Consider the following 17762-nt stretch of genomic DNA (forward strand, 5'->3'; position numbering starts at 1 on the left):
AAATCATTTAACTCATACAAGATGCTAGAGGCCGGTTACATTGTAAGACCAAGACCAGATGGTACAGAATTCCCATCACCCTCCATAAAATGTTCCCTACCGCAAGTAATTGTTGAAGGTTCAACAACAACCCTGGTACTCTCTTACACACCTTATCAGATTGTAATATCCTGAAACCATACTAGTGGATAATACAGGAGCTTATACACAAAATTGGGACGTTTTCTTAGATCTACAATCTGCTACATATATTCTACACCTCAAGAACTTAACAAATAAGAACTATAGGAACTCCTCGCTGATACATCTATTAAACACTGCTAGGGCATGCATAATGGCAATGTGGAAATAAACCAACTCACCAACTGCAGACATGTGGTTCTGTAAGATGAATGAGGCCGTGATTATGAAACACTCACTGGTTTCCTTACAACACAAAAGTGACAAATTCTGTTCCACATGGTACAAAAGGATACAGTTCACCACCTCACAAGAATGCCAAAAGGCACTTGACTCTTAAGAATACAGTCAAGGAGAAACCACTGGGTGCAGTGGTGGGTGCAGAGTATGGACCATCTCCCCTTCTCTTCCTCATATTCCCGCTAATGACCTAACCCCCTTCTCCTCTGAGTCTCTAACCATCGTCCTCCCCTCACACACCTTCCATACCCCACTGTCCCCTCTTTCCCCGATTTTCCTCACCCCACCCCACACAAAAAAAACAAAACCAAAAAGGTGGTAAGGAATCACATGCTCACCTTACGAAAAGTAAGTTTCAGAGTCTGGGTAGTCACAAGGTTCAACCCTTTAGAAACATATATTTTTTAAATGTAATATATTTTGGTTCACAAGTGAGTTGAAACCACTGAACCATTCATGCGCGTATGTTGTTTCCTTGTTGCTCAACTAGAATAAAGAATTAAAGAAAAAAAAGAGCTTACATATTGAATCCGGTTAAAAAACACATAACTGCATTTTAACCAAAAGACCAAAAAAAAAAAAAGTAAATGCTTTCATTCCAGAACCCTAACCTGTAGTCAATCCAGAAAAATGTTCAATTCTAGCACTTGTTCAATTTTTTCTAACTGGAAAATGCTTTTCTGATCCCCAAAGGCAATCAAATGCTACCTGGATTAACAATCTACGGTGTTACTTATCATTAATATTAATAGCAGGACAATGTCTTGCTTATAGAAACGCATCTAACCTTTTTTTAAGCAATGTACCGAGTTGGGTAGAACAAGCTTTTGTGAAAGTCTGTTATAAAATTTTGAGATTTGTTAAAACAGAACATATAAAACAGGACAAAAGTAAAACATTGATAGTACATATAAAACAGAAGTAAATTTTGACAAACAGGAGAAATAGTAAATCCAGGGAGCATACCAGAGATGTGAGTCTACATGGCGCGGGTACTATCTAAAAAGGTGGAATAAACCTTGTAAGTCTCTAGGGGCAGTACCATGCTGCAGGGAGGTATGGTGGGCACTTGGGGAGGGGCAAAGGTAGTATAGACAAGAATAGAGTAACACGATTGGGGGGTAAAAAAAAGGGGGGGGTCACAAGTAGAGAGAAGGGTGGGAGGAGATAAACAGAAAACCGTCTATTTCATATTTCCAAAGCTCTCACTGTAAAGAAGCCTTTTGTTATTTGGAGGTTAAACTTCTTTTCCTCCATGAGCAAAGAGTGCCCTTATGGTCAACCACTTGCTGACTGCCCTATAGCAGTTTTACTGCTTCAGGGTGGCAGCTGTGCGCCGGATTACGTATATATACACACACATGATCTTGCACTTCCGCCTGCAGGGGTTGTTCTGCTTTTGCTGTGATTATTCAAGCAAAAGCTGATCTGCGGGTGCCGCGCACTCAATGCCCCGCCATCACCTGATCATAGGGCAGAGACCCAGAATGGAGATCATCCTATGTAAACAAGGTGGAGTTTCATTCTGACAGGGGGGAGGGGTGGATTCTGTGTTCCTGCAAAGCAGGGACTCAAATCTATCTCTTCTCCTAGTAAAAAAAAAACACACATAGTAAACACGAACACTGGCGAGGCACACAGTTAACCCTTTGATCGCCCTAGATGTTTAACCCCTTCCCAGCCAGTGTCATTAGTACAGCGACAGTGCATATTTTTTAGCACTGATCACTGTATTAGTGTCACTGGTTCCCGCAAATTGTCCAAAGTGTCAGTTAATGTCCGCCGCAATATTGCAGTCCCACTGTAAGTCACTGATTGCCACCATTACTAGTATAAAAAATAAATACAAGACTCCAGTAGATTTCCCATAGACCCCAAAAAAGTTTTTCCTATAGTTCTACTTTAAGGATAGGTTCACACTAATACCTACCTACCTACCTTGGGTCTAAGTATGGATTTTGAAGGGGATCACATACATAAAGACAGGATCCAGTAACAAAGTAAAACTAAAACAGGGTAACAGCAGGCATTTTCTCACGTCTTCTATTAGTGAGAACTTTTACATTAAAGAGGAACCGCAGTCTGCTCACATAATTTGTAATAAAAACATTTTTGCCATTCTGAAGCTTCCCTCCAACCTCTTTGCATAATATTTTATATATACTGTGATTCTGTACTTGCCAAATATGCTTCAGAAATCTCCCTCCACCAAGTCTGACTGCAGCCATCTTAACTGTGTGCAGCTGAAGCTGCTGCCTGTTCACTTCCTGGATTTACACAGAGGCACACCTCCCGCTCTCATTGGCCCTCTTATGACTCACCCCCCCCCTAACGTTTAAGGCTTAATGTAAACTAGATGTTTCATAACCTTTCCTGAACGATTTAACTTGACAGATAGTAACCGACGTTTAAAAACGTAAGGTTTGCCACGTTTACACGCCGTGTTTAGGTTCAGGAGCAGCTGTGCATAGTAACCAGTCAACTTCTAGCTTCTGCTTCTGCCGGCAACCCTTGAAAATGAAAGCTCGAAGTTGATTGGTTGGCATGCAAAGCAGCTCCATTTTATGTCTGTCCAAGTTTTACTAAATTTCCCTCTGTGTATTTTCCAATGTTGATACAGTGAACTGACATCAAACAACTTATTCAATTGTTTGGTAGTTAGAAAAGCAACAAAAGCATAGAAAAGTAGGTAGGGTGTGCGAACCATACAAAGAATACCTTTGTAGCTGAAGAGCTATATAATAGGGTAAAAGATCTTACTAGCCGGCCTGATGTAGGAAAACACATTGGAGGTCTATATGAGATGATCTGCATGCATTAGTCAGTCTTTACAGACATCATTATCATAGAGCAATACTTAACATCATTTATTAGCTAAACTGCATTTACTGAGTCTAAGCATAACAATTACCTTTCTCAAGGGTATAGTTAAAAGTTTGTCAATCTCTCCACTCAAAAGATATTACACTGCCCTAACCTGTTCTGACAGTCATCTAACTTGAACTCATTACTCTCTTATTACAAGTGGTAAATGCTTTGTACAAGCACACATACACAACACCTAATAATTGTTACTAAGGATATAAAATCTAAGCCAATCATAGCTGAGAGTAAATCGCAAGAAAAATCCTAGCTATATGCAGAAAATAAAAGCTGTGTATAATAAAATTCTGCATACTTGCACGATAGACCCACTGGAAATACGATACCAAATAGAAATAGTCTGACAAGGTCATAAAACTGAAATAAAACATAACTTGAATAAAAACAGACTATGCAAAACTTAAAGTGACAAGAAACTTTATTTAAAGCAGAACTTCACCTAAAGAGGCCAGTTTCCTTTTTTACATAACCCTCCCCCCCACTACTTTTGGATGTTTTTCTTTTTTTATTGAGAGAAGAGATTAAGCACCTCTGACAGGTACCCACTCCAGTTCCACCAGGATCATTTTTCATAATATTGCCTATCATGGTATTGTATAAATCAGAGATTCTTGATGACGTCAACATCATAGTCTCTTTTGGCCTCTTAAAATGTCCTTTTTATAAAAAAATCTCAATGTTTTAACATTTTAACTTTTTATTTATTTAGTCTATATAAAAATATCACCAGCTCACTTGAGCCTTATCGCTTACAGTATTATGCGCATTTTTTCTGTATATGTGCATGCTGTACACTTATTTGTCATTGGTATATAAGAGGTTAATATAGTAGGTATATAATGATATGATACCCTCATCAGGGCGCCTTGTATGCAGCAATTGTGTGTATCTTTTTTATTTTTACTTTAATTTTCGTTTATCTTAGCTCTTTTTACGATATTGCCCCATTGCAATATCCTTTTAAACTCCTGCTATATGTCGTTTTTCACCCACATAATCTGTATCTGACTCTGGCTATTCTCCATGCAAGTCTCGTGGGCGGCATTTTTGTTCCATAATCAAGATTCTGCCAATAAGAATACAATGGGTGGGCTTACTAATGGTTATATTGCCCTCCAGTAAAATGGCCACCGTCTAGCCTGATGAAGAGACTTGAAAGTCTCGAACGCGCGCACCTCCCGCGCCCGGAAGTGACGTCCAACTCGCAGCACACAGTGGAGATCTGAATCCTTCTCGATAGTTCCGAGGGCGTTTTGGTTCCTGCCGCCGCCGCTGTACACAAGCAAGGACAGCTCCATATGCCTGCACGAGGGCACATCGTTGTCTCCGGGATCCCCGCGGATGATACAACTTATATTGTCATGCCTTTACCTACATCCGGTTTGTGAGTAGGCATTTTATATGTTTAAACCAATTTTACAACATTAAACTTGCTTGCTACGCTTAGAAGGCGCTACATTGTTTTTCTTCTAGTTCCACCAGGATAGCCTAGGCGATTGGAGCGAAAATTGGGCACTCCTTCCAAATGCCCCAAACCTCCTGTGACACGTTGCAGGTCCCAGGAGGCTGCGGGTCCAGTGAGAAAGCTCAGTGCTACCAACGCATTTGCAGTAGAAAGCCAGTTGTGAAGCACCAGGAAGTCACAGCCAGCTTCCCAAATCCAATATGGTGGCATCCAGGAGCTAAAGACAATAATCCTCCTCACCTAAGGTCTCTCACCAGTGCTCCTGGCCCCTCCCTACTGCCGAGTGCCCCCCACAGCAAGCAGCTTGTCATCGGGGAACCCGAGCTGTGTGCGTCGATTCAGACATGGAGCCCCCTACTCATTGGCTCACTTGGTTTGATTGAAAGCAGTGGGAACCTATGGTGCTCTGCTGTTGTCTAAGCCAACAAGGTAGGAGAGTCCCGTACAGCCGAGGCTCTCATGCAACATCGCTGGTTTGAGATGGGGCCCAGGTAAGTATTAGGGGGCTGCTGCACACAGAAGATGTTTTATCTTAATGTATAGAATGCATTATAATAAAGAAGCCTTCTGACTTTAGGAACCACTTGGCCGCATGGCCATTATAATGCACACTGGACGTTTTGCAAATGCTCCTAAAAGCCTTTCCTCCTGGCAGAAGCATTTTGGTAGAAAAAAAGCCAGGCGCTTGTAAGTGTCCAAAGCTTTTACCAGCTTTTAGTCGCGTTTACAGGTGTCAAAAGCTTGGCGGTTAATTCCTATAATTGGCCAGAAAAATAATGTATTCTGGCCATTGAAATGAAAAAACACATAAGCGCTAAACACGCCTAGTGTTAAAGCACGTTTAGACGCCTCAAGCTTTATTTCTGCCAAAACACTGCTGCCCCTGCACGCACTGACTGTGGATTTTTTCCCACCACTAAATGCTGCTAAAAGCCTATGGGCTAGATTCAGATAGGTTAGCGGATCTTTAGATCCGCGTAACCTATCTGATTTACGATCCACCGGCGCAAGTTTTTGAGGCAAGTGCTGTATTCAGAAAGCACTTGCCTCTAAAAGTTGCACCGGCGGATCGTAAATCCCCCGGCGGAATTAAAATTCTGCGGCTAGGGTGGCGTGTATAATTTAAATCAGGCGCGTCCCCGCGTCGAACGAATTGTGCATGCGCCGTCCCCTAAATTTCCCAGCGTGCATTGCTCCAAAATGACGTCGCTAGGACGTCATTGGTTTCGACGTGAACTAAAATTACGTCTATCAGTATTCGCGACCGACTTACGCAAACGATGTAAAAAATTCAAAATTCGACCCGGGAACGACGGCCATACTTAACATAGGATACGCCGCATATAGCAGGGGTAACTATCCGCCGGAAAAAGCCGAACGCAAACGACGTAAAAAAAAAAAGCGCCGGGCGGGCGTTCGTTTCTGAATCGGCGGAACTCCTCATTTGCATATTCGTCGCGTACAAAAAACGAAACGCCACCTAGCGGCCGGCCTGGAATTGCAGCCTAAGATCCGACGGTGTAAGTCACTTACACCTGTCGGATCTTAGGGAGATCTATGCAGAACCTGATTCTATGAATCAGGAGCATAGATACGACAGACGGAACTCAGAGATACGACGGCGTATCAGGAGATACGCCGTCGTATCTCTATCTGAATCCAGGCCCATGTGTGCATGGACACATAGGAAAACATGCAGGGGAGTCAGGGTCAGGGGAAAAAAAAAAAAACAACACACCCCTAGAAGCAGTTGCAAAAATGCGAAGTGTGTACAAGGCCTAAAAATAAAAAAAAAGTGTTCACTGCAATACTCACCTTCTCTCCAGGGCTGTCCCCAAATACCTAGCCTTTTCCAGGTTGAACGACACTAGGCAGATGATGCTTTTAGAACGGTCTATGTTATTTAGTATATCATTTTAATTCAATGTCATACTAAATGAAAATGGTTTTGATAGTATTCACAATAAAAATGCTTACCCTGTGCAATTACATTTAAGTGATACAATTTTGTACATCATCTTTTATGTTAGATCAGTTTCAGGGAACTGAAAATTCATTGTGTGTTTGGGACACTTCCGTGTAATGTGAAAGAGACTGATTTCACCTGTTCTTGTGGGGAAAAAAATCCCCTCATTTAGCCTCATTATTTTAGGTTTCAAAGGAAGAAAAAAAAACGACTGTGAAAAAAGGAAAATAACAAATTCTAACCCACAAAAAATCCCACATGAAATAAGCCAACTGAGAGTTTCCACTTCAAGACACTTGTAGTTTCACTGCAAAATCAATTTGACAGAAATCACTGTTCACTTCGTATATTACAATTCAATAAAAATAAATGTGTGATTTATAAGTGGCGCTATATAAATTCTGTACAATAGTAATAATACACTATTGAAGTGCATAGAAAAAATGGCAATAGAATACTAAAAAGCAAACTTGCATTAAAAAAGTAAATGTCAAGTATGACAATAAGAGCTGTTCACTCTACAAGCTGCAGCCAATCATTTGTTGATTTAACCACTTCTGGACCGCCCACCATGTATATTCGTCGCTACTTTGCCCTTAAATACTGGAGTTATGGCAGCAGACCGCTGCCATAACCCCAGTATTTTTTTTAAACAGCGGGTGGTCCACTTTAATACAAAAGTGGTCTCAGTGGCGGATTTGCCACAAGATCACTTTAATGGGTGGCGGGAGAGGTGCACCCTCCTGCCATGTCCCGGTGGTCTCTGCCGCTTACCGGAGCCGTGGGTAGCGGCGGAAAAGATCCGATCCCCAGGATGGATGGGCAAGAAGTCGCGTGAGGGCAAGATGGCCCCATTTGGCTCTATGCCCTTGGAGGACCGGAGCAACATCACACGTCACTTCCGCCCTTAAAGGGACCTTTTTTTTTTTTTTCAAAGTTCTTTTTTTTTATTGCTTTTAAGTGTATATGTGAGATCTGAGGCCTTTTTGATCCCAAATCTCACATTAAAGAGGTCCTGCCCTGCTTTTGTTTTTATTGCAAGGGATGTTTACATTCCTTGTAATAGGAAAAAAAGTGATACATTTTTTTTTTAAAGGGACAGTGTAAAAATAAAAACATAAAGTATAATAAATAAGATATATATATATATTTTTTTAAAGCTCCCTATCCCTCGAAGCTTGCACACAGAAGCAAATGCATACTAAAGTCGCACCCACATATGTACATGGTGTTAAAAACACACGTGTGGTATTGCCGCGATCGTTAAAATGAGTGCAATAATTCTAGCCCAAGACCTTCTCTGTAACTCTAAACTGGTAACCTGTAAAAATGTTAAACATCGGCTATGTTTAACATTTGTGCAATTTTGAAGCAGGATATGTGGGGTATCAAATTACTCGGCATAACATAATCTTTCACATTCTAGAAATAAGTTGGGCTAACTTTACTGTTTTGTTATATTTTTTATTTAACCACTTCCCTACGGCCGTACGACTATTGACGGCCGCAGGGTGGTTCTAAATCTCTGAGCCGCCGTCAATTGACGGCAGCTCATTTCCGCGTTCCCCGAGCGCGCAGCGGGGAACTTCTGTACTGGCCGTGTCCCTTGGACACAGCCAGTCACAGATCGCCGTGAACGGCCAATGGGAGCGGCCGTTTCCTAGGCGATCTGTGCGGCCAATGAGAGATGATCTCATATGTTTACATATGAGATCATCTCTCATTCCCGGCTCTCGCAGACAGCGGTGCTGTCAGGGGAGAGAGGAGACGGATCTGTGTCTTGTACATAGAGACACAGATAGGTCACCTCCCCCAGTCACCCCCCTTCCCCCACAGTTAGAACACTATATAGGGAACACACATTTAACCCCTTCCTCACCCCCTAGTGTTAACCCCTTCCCTGCCAGTCACATTTATACAGTAATTAGTGCATATTTATAGCACCGATTGCAGTATAAATGTGAATGGCGCCAAAAATGTGTCCGATGTGTCCGCCATAATGTCGCAGTCGCAATAAAAATCGCAGATCGCCGCCATTACTAGTAAAAAAAATAATAATAAAAAAATAATAATTCTGTCCCTTATTTTGTAGGCGCTATAACTTTTGCGCAAACCAGTCGCTTATTGCGATTTTTTTTTTTTTTTTTTTTACTAAAAATATGTAGAATACGTATTGGCCTAGACTGAGGATAAAAAAAGTTTTTTTTAAAAAATTGAGCCATTTATTACAGCAACAATTAAACTTTTTTTTTTTTTTTTTTCAAAATTGTCGCTCTATTTTTGTTTATAGCGCAAAAAATAAAAAACCGCAGAGGTGATCAAATACCACCAAAAGAAAGCTCTATTTGTGGGGAAAAAAGGACGTCAATTTTGTTTGGGAGCCACGTCGCACGGCCGCGCAATTGTCAGTTAAAGCGACGCAGTGCCGAATCGCAAAAAGTCCTCTGGGCAGGAAGGGGGTTTAAGTGCCCAGTAAGGAAGTGGTTAAAAAAGTGTATTTTTCCCAAACAAAATTGCATTTGAAAAATCGCTGTGCAAATACCGTGTGACATAAAATATTACAAAGGCCACCATTTTATTCTCCAGAGTCTTTCCTAAATATAAATATATATTATAATATATATATATATATATATATATATATATATATATATATATATATATATATATATATATGTTTGGGGATTCTAAGTAATTTTCTAGCAAAATATACAGATTTTTTAGGCTCGGCCCTCAAGTGGTTAAACTATGCCAGGAATCTTTGGCATATTACAAAGCTTTCCCTGTAAATTGACATCTAAATGTGACCATGAGTACAGTCTCTGTGCCCTAGACTTTGTATTGAGGACAAATTCACACACTGACATATTGCCGGGGGAAAGTGGTGCAGCTCCATGCTGCCCTTTTTTATATTAACAGATTCTAGATGTTCAGCTAACAGCCTGAATGCTCTCAGTATTTTATGACTGCAGCATGCTCCGTCTACGTTTTATGTCCTCTGGGGAAATGTAAGCTCCATGAAAGCACAGTTATGCCATGTAGATATTGATGTGGGACCCTCTTCAAAGTGTGTGAGCGTGCGGGAAGGATGAAACCAAGAGAGTCACACGGCTGATGTCACTTTTGGGGTCATGCAAGCACAGAGTAAGAAAATTATCAATTTAAAGGGCCCAATGAAAACAGAATACACGTTGTCCTATATAAACATAGTGCATAACATTCAAAAATATATCTGGTTTGATCTTCAAAAGGGGATGAAATATGTGTAAGAGAACTAGCGATTCACAGGTTCTGTCGTGGGAAAATGTTTGAGCAAACAGCAAGGACTAGATGGTAGGAGGACCCTGTGGGATGTCCCCTTCAATCATGTGTGAGCCCGTCCTAACAATGCAAGGTATAGTGATAGCCAACATATCTAAGCCATATGCCTAGTCTGTATATGCTTTAAATATGTATACGTCAGTGGCAGACAATGGCATCACTAGATGTATTGCTAGTATAGGAAAGTCCCTAAAGTCCTGAAACAATCTGTAGGTGGCCAAAATCACCAATTTTGCTTTAGAAAGTGGAGCCAAGAGGTTTAGAAAAGGTGGTGTAATATTTGCATTTTGGATTTTCTGCTATTTTATTCTATGAAGCGTTTTAATAGGATGGTAAGTTTTATTACAGTATAGTGTTAATTTAGTTTTACCGTGCATGGGTTTCCCATGCGTTTGTATAAATGTAAGTAAGGGACCTTAGATTGTAAGCTCTTTGAGTGCAGGGACTGATGTGAATGTATAACAAATATGTAAAGTGCTGTGAAAAAATTGACGTTGCTATACAAGAATGAATTTGGTATTAATTTGCAGTTATTGGTATCTTATTTTTGTTAATGTGTCTTGTTTTTGTTTGTTATTGTGATAATTATGAATTCACACTATACTGCTCATTGAGATATACTACAAATCAGCTCCCAACCATACCCCCATATGTTCCAGCGTGGCGTGATTTGGTCGAACCTATTTGTACAGGTTTTATTATATGGACAGAATACTGTAATTTATACAACATTATAATGATGTATTTGTTTCACAATCTGTTTATGAAGATATCAATAAAAATCTGCTCTCAACAACACCATTCTCCTTACTGAACTGTGCTACGATTCTACCTGTGTATTTATCTCTAATATATTTACTATATATCTACCGTATGGTCCGTACCTCATTTAAAGCGGGGGTTCACCCTATATAAAAAAAAATAAAAAAAAGTTTCCCTCTAGCATTAAATTCGGCATAGTAGCGCGAGCTACAGTATGCCTGTCTGTATTTTTTTTCCCCCGTACTCACTGTTATATCGTACTTACAAGATTCCGCGGAATGGGCGTTCCTATGGACAGGGAAGGTGATTGACGGCCGGCCGTGGCACGTCACGCTTCTCCGGAAATAGCCGAAATAGGCTTGGCTCTTCACGGCGCCTGCGCATAGCCTGTGCGCAGGCGCCGTGAAGAGCCGAGACCTACTCCGGCTGTCTTCGGGAAGCGTGACGTGCCAGAGCCGGCCGTCAATCACCCTCCCTCTTGCTAGGAACGCCCATTCCCCGCGGCAGACGGAATCGTCTATGTACGATATAACCGTGAGTACGGGGATAAAAAAATTAAGACCGGCATAGTGTAGCTTGCGCTACTATGCCGGATTTTATGCTGAAATGTTGTTCAGCAGGGTGAACCACCGCTTTAAAGTCCCACTTCCCCTTCTTCTGCCATTATACACAGTGATACCTCTTTTTGTAAGTAATGAGGAATACGAGCGTTTCGCAAGACGAGCTATATTTGAAAAAAAATCCTGACTTGTTTTGTGAGCGCCGTCTCGCAAAACAAGCAGGACTCAAGCCGTGGTGTATGTATTACTGTATGTGGTCAGGGGTCCAGGGGTGCTGGAGAACTCAGAGACACTCCCAGCTGGGTGGAGCGGGCGTAACGTGCGTCGGAGCACCCGAAAGTGTCAACAATTCCCGAGTGTCTCTGAGCATCACCAGCGCCCCCGCACCTCTGTCCACATACAGTATTGCATACACCAGCAGTGGTTGTGGAACGAATCATCTGAGTTTTCATTATTTCTTATGGGGAAACTTGCTTTGGTATATGAGTGCTTTGTATTACAAGCATGCTTCTGGAACGAATAATGCTCGTAATCCAAGGTATTACTGTATAGGGATGGAGGCACAATGGCCCTACGCACATGTGCCTCATCTAAAGTCAAAATACCCCCCCATTTAGTTGTGATATTGTGTTGACTTTGTTGAATGTAACCATCTTAATAATTCGAAAATAATGGTGGCCACACAAAATATTGACACTTTGGGCCCAATTTGGAAATTTTCACTTAGGGGTGTACTCACTTTGTGTTGAGTTATTTTGAGGGGACAGAAAATTTATACTGTTATACAAGCTGTACACTCACTACTTTACATTGTAGCAAAGATATAATAAAATATTTACAAAAATGTGAGGGGTGTACTCACTTTTGTGAGATACTATATATATATATATATATATATATATATATATATATATATATATATATATATATATATATATACATACATATATATATATATATATATATATATATATATACATATACACACACACACACACACATTTATATTTTAAACTGAATGGGTTGTTTTACGAGGTAAAGGTTCACATATGCTGGTTTTATTCTCTCTGTCCTGTTTGAGTACAGGTGTAATACAGGTGTAATTTGGAATTCTTCAAGTATACAAGATAGTAATCAATTTATTCCACCAATCTATAAAATGATTGGTTACTATGATGTACTGCCCTGTTTGCACGCCATCATAGCTTCTGCATTAGGGTGCCGAATAAACCTGACAAAGTACACTTTTCTTTAGAGCAATCGGGTTAAACCTAGCCACAGCTAAAAAGATAATCAGCACTATGACAAAGCACTGCAAACACCTCGGTCTAACATAATCAGGATATTACCATTAGCGATACAGCATAAACTAATATATGAATAATAGCGTCTATAGCCATGCATTACCTCCCGCTTGGCATGAAAGTCATTATCTACTAGCCTTTGCACAATAATTGCTCAGGTACTGATTAGAAGCACATAGCATTCTTTAAATATTTCCATTGTAAGGAGCTATTTAAGCAGGACCATTCTTCTTTCCTCCCGTCCTGAACGCAATGACCCAGAATAACCTGAGAAGAGCATCATCATCATCCAGATAGCATAATCACACAGTCTGACACACTGGCAGGATCAAATAGCAGACTTCTCTGCTGATGCATTCAAAGCCACAGGCCATATTCACAGATTTCTTCATTTCTAAATAACTTTCCATCTGCAGCATTGCCTCATCTATGATAAATAAATAACCTCTGCATCTCTTTCAGCTGAGACTATCATAAGCTCACTGCTTACATACCCACACAGGTACACATAGAGATGGGAAGCTGAGGTCATAGAAGCGAGAAATAAGATACCATCTCTAATACGGACTACTCACAGTCCGCAGAGTAATTCTCTTCTACAGATTTTACAGATGATGCTGTCATTCTCCAGGCATCCCTGGGTAACTTCCATAAATTAAACTGTCTGAACGCATTTTAGAGTAATTTTCACTTAAAGAGAGCGATCCTACAGGATGGGTATGTGGTCTCGGTCTGTATGGTTTAAAACTAATTTACCATGGATTTTTTTTTTTTTTTTGAGGCTCACCGCTCTTCCCTCCCCCAGGGGAAAGAATAAAAAGCTTGTGTTAAGAAATAAGGACACTAAAATGATAATCCCACAGTGTTCCCACATTAGTAGCCATAAATATATCATTGATGCATTACAGCTGCACCCTGCAGCCCAATATTACGGGATATTGTCATTAATCACTACAAATGGATTGGCTCTGCTAGAGGAGGCTTTGCCCCTTCAGTCTGAACGTGATTTGTGGCCTTAATGCATTGTGTAGCCTGAATGTATCAGTTAGGAAAGATTCCCACATCCCCAGATGTCACAAGGGATCTAAAAGAACACAAAACGCAACACCATTTATTAGACGCACCCTGGAAGCCTGCCCTCTAAAAGCCTTAAATGCCCGGGAAGATATGTATAGATATAAATACATGTGTTATTTATAGACAGTCACATACCAGTAAAACCTAAAGTAGAATTCATGCCAAATGATTTTGGATACAGTGGGAAACCCACTGTATCCCATTGTACACACGATCAGTCCATCCGATGAGAACGGTCCGAAGGACCGTTTTCATTGGTTCACCGACGAAGCAGACTGATGGCCTACACACCATCAGTTCAAAAACCGATCGAGTCCAACACGGTGACGTAAAACACAACGATGTGCTGAGAAAAATGAAGTTCAATGCTTCCAAGCATGCGTCGACTTAATTCTGAGCATGTGCGAGTTTTGAACCAATGCTTTTGCGTACTAACCGTCGGTTTTGACCGATCGGTTAGGTGTCCATCGGTTCAATTTTAAAGCGAGTTCTAAATTTTGTGACCGAAGGATAACGGACCGATGGGGCCTACACATGGTCGGTTTGGACCGATGAAACTGAACTTCAGTCCGCTTTCATCGGTTTTGTCCGACCGTGTGTACACGGCCTAATGGGTTTCTGCCCCAGGAAACATATTAGCAAGTAAGTATAAATCTCCCCAAAGTGAAGGGACGTTCCACCTTTGATAGATGTCACCAAATCTTGTGTCCCTAGATACTGCCCTTACTACTGTTCCAATGACACCTGTAAACTTTCTCCTAACCTTGGTTCCTGTAAGAATGGTCTCAATAACAAATAGTAAGTTTATAGCCATGCCCAGTTCTCTTCTGTGGACTAGAGCGGTGGTTCTCAACCTCAGTCCTCAAGTACCCCCAATAAAGTCATGTATTCAGGTTTTCATTTACGTTGCACAGCTGCTTTAAAATCAATTCCAATGTGTCCGAACCCATGAATCAGACCAAGGCAAAAGTACAGTTAAATCACACTTGTTTAATAATAATAATAAAATAGATAAACAGAGTAAGCGTAGTCAAAACATAGCCAGAGTTCAGCAACCAGATCGGGTAGTCAACCAAGCCAAAGTCAGAGAGCCATAGATAAACGTAGTAGAACAGCAAGCAGGATCTAAAGCCAGAAGGAACGTCAGCCAAGCAAGTCTTCAACAGGAACGCAGGAGAAGGCAGAGATCATCTGAGGTGGATAGCTTAAGTAGGCAGGACTGACGAGCAGGATCATCAACAGGTGAGTCACTGTGGAGAGATGCGAGCTGGCAATTAGCCGACAACTGAGCGTCCGGCTCAGAAAAGGAAGGGCTGAGCCCAGCCCTGACACAATGACATAGTATTGATGAGATGTATTTTATCTAAGGGAAGTTCCCAAAGCATGGCCAGTTGGGGGTACTTGAGGACTGGGGTTGAGAACCACTGGACTAGAGTACATATATCCAACATATTCTGTTGACAAAAGGTTTATTACCTTTCTGAACCTAACCTTTAAGGCCCCGTACACACGTCCGAGGAACTCGACGTGCCAAACACATCGAGTTCCTCGTCGAGTTCAGTGTTGAAGCCGCCGAGGATCTCGGCAGGCCGACTTTCCTCATTGAACAACGAGGAAATAGAGAACGTGTTCTCTATTCGGCCCGACGAGTTCCTCGTCGGCTTCCTTGCTGAAAAGTGTACACACGACCGAGTTTCTCGGCAGAATCCAGCTCCGATCGAGTTTCTGGCTGAATTCTGCCGAGAAACTTGGTCGTGTGTACGGGGCCTAACACTGAAGACAAAAGGCTTGTCACAAGTACAGTCGGGAAGCCCACTACGCATAATGGGCTCTTCCATGCCACCAGTCATAAACCACAAGCGCTAAATTGAGAAAGCCTACTGGGTGGTATCTTTCGATTACAGATAAACTACACTCATACTGCCAAGTTTCAAGCTGATGCAAAAAAAAATACAAAAAAATAAAAATAAAAAGACTATCCCTATAGTGTCTTAAGTAGAAACAAATTGAAAGCTCTGAATAGAGATAGGGTGCAGCAGATTGGAAAAGAAGATAAAACAGCGAGGCAAAGTACATAAGCAAACATTCTAGGCTGGTTACCCAGTATGGGGACATTGGAATAAATACAAATAAATTCTTACCGCCAATCCCTAGATGGCAGCAGCTGTGGGTCCTCGAACACATATGGTTGTTCAAAGAGCAAACAAACAATGTTGGTGACCATTAGTCCATACAGAATTTTTAAGTATGAGGCTTGGTTCAGTGTTGCCAACCTACCAGATTGAAATTTACTGGCACGACACCCGAAATTTACTGGCGCAGCCATGTTTTTACTGGCATTTCACAAAAGTTACTAAATTAAATTTTTAGGTGCAAATTTCAGTATTTAGGCCACAAACAAGTACGCTAGGCAAATAACAATGTGATTTAAGGTAGATATTAAGGTAAAAAAAACATATATTTGTTATTTTCTATATAATAAGGGCAACTTATTTCGTCACATCACCCTCTGCCTCCAATCTCTCCCAGACCCCCTGCCTCCAATCACCCCCTGCCTCCATTGTCCCCTGCCTCCATCCCCCTCTGTGGTGCCTCCATCCTCTTGTGAATGATGTGAAGCCCACACACGATCATTTTAAATGACAAAGTTTTTTTCATTCCGAAAAATGATCGTGTGTATGCGGCATAACATTTAGAATAAATTTACATTCAAAAAAACAAAAGGAATACATTCTCATACCTCCATACTATGTGGGTTGGGAAGGAGGGACACCTTATAGCAGAAAGTATATAGGCACAAGCAATGCCTCTAGTCATACAGACCATGAGGATTAGTGTGCAGAAATAATTGATTTAACTCCAAATCTATCGCTGCTTTTGCTTTATGTTGGCTTTTTAACATAACAAAAATAATTTCAGGGCTAGATAAAGGGTTTAGTGCAGTAAAACACATTTGATAGTCAATAATTTTTTTTTTATTAGAAATCCTTTCATAAAGACAAAAGAGGGGCAACAGAAGAAGAAAGAGGCAGAGGGATTTAGTTCCAAAATAGGGATAGTCCCTCCAGGCACCATTGGGAGCTATGCATTGTAGCAGTAAACAGTAAATCAGGTTTGTGCAGTCTACATTAAAATTAGAGCAGAAGTAGAGGGATTTAGATTATGGCTCATTGGGGGCCTACCTTTAATTTACAAACACATTCTCCCGTCAATTGTAGAACACACTTGTGTGCTCTGCTAAAAAGCCATCTCCAAACCCCTAGGCATCACAAGAGCCCCTGTACATTCACGCTAGCCTAGATTATTCAAATGAAAGGACCCAAATCATTACCTGAACATAAGAATCCGTTTTTAGAATCTACAAAATGCAAGGAACCCTTCAAAGATTTATTTATCATATATCTCCGTATATGAAGAAAAACGATATCCTGATAAGGAACAGAGCCCTTATCTAGCGAAGCCCGTGGTGGGTAAACACACTCCGAAAACGCCACCAAAAGTGCACACCAAAAAGTGAACACAAAAAGTGCAATAGGTTGTACATATGGACGTCCAAAATCGAAGGACCTTGCCCTGATCTCCCGGGGCATTAGGCTCCAGACGGGGACTGGGGTACTGTCACATGGTCCATCTGCCTGAAGCCAAAACAGACCTAGTTCTCTTGGAGGTCTGCCGAAACAGACCACCCCAAATACTAGGTGGGGCTCCCCCGAAGGGAGATCCCATGAGAGAGGGCAAACTAAGCCAGAAGGCCATGTCCACCCCCTCTCAAGACTTTCAGGGAAGGCCTGAGGACCTACACCCTACTCAAACTTGAAACAAAGTGTACAAACCCGACATGAAAAAAAAAAGAGTGTACAGAAGTGCTGTACCACATATGCTCTATTACAACAGACTGATCAGGATCCCAACATTTAATATAACCTGCAATATTATAGTGATTTTATTACATCTTTATCTAACCTGTCATGCTCCATTCATAAAGTATGTGGAGGTTAACTTGA

General features: G+C 41.2%; 1 protein-coding gene across 13 annotated transcripts in view; it reads right to left on the reverse strand.

The window, feature by feature from the left end:
• NCOR2 (nuclear receptor corepressor 2) overlaps window positions 1–17762 on the reverse strand; it is a 599120-nt gene that overhangs the window by 450367 nt on the left and 130991 nt on the right. The window contains exon 1 of one of the 13 annotated variants that reach the window (XM_040347352.1): window positions 759–835. The exons of the other annotated variants lie outside the window; for them this stretch is intronic. The gene's annotated coding sequence lies outside the window, so the exon portion shown is untranslated. Of the gene's footprint in view, window positions 1–758; window positions 836–17762 lie in introns of those variants that run through there. 13 annotated transcript variants of the gene reach the window in all.

Source organism: Rana temporaria, chromosome 1, assembly GCF_905171775.1.
Source record: "Rana temporaria chromosome 1, aRanTem1.1, whole genome shotgun sequence".
Taxonomy (NCBI): domain Eukaryota; kingdom Metazoa; phylum Chordata; class Amphibia; order Anura; family Ranidae; genus Rana; species Rana temporaria.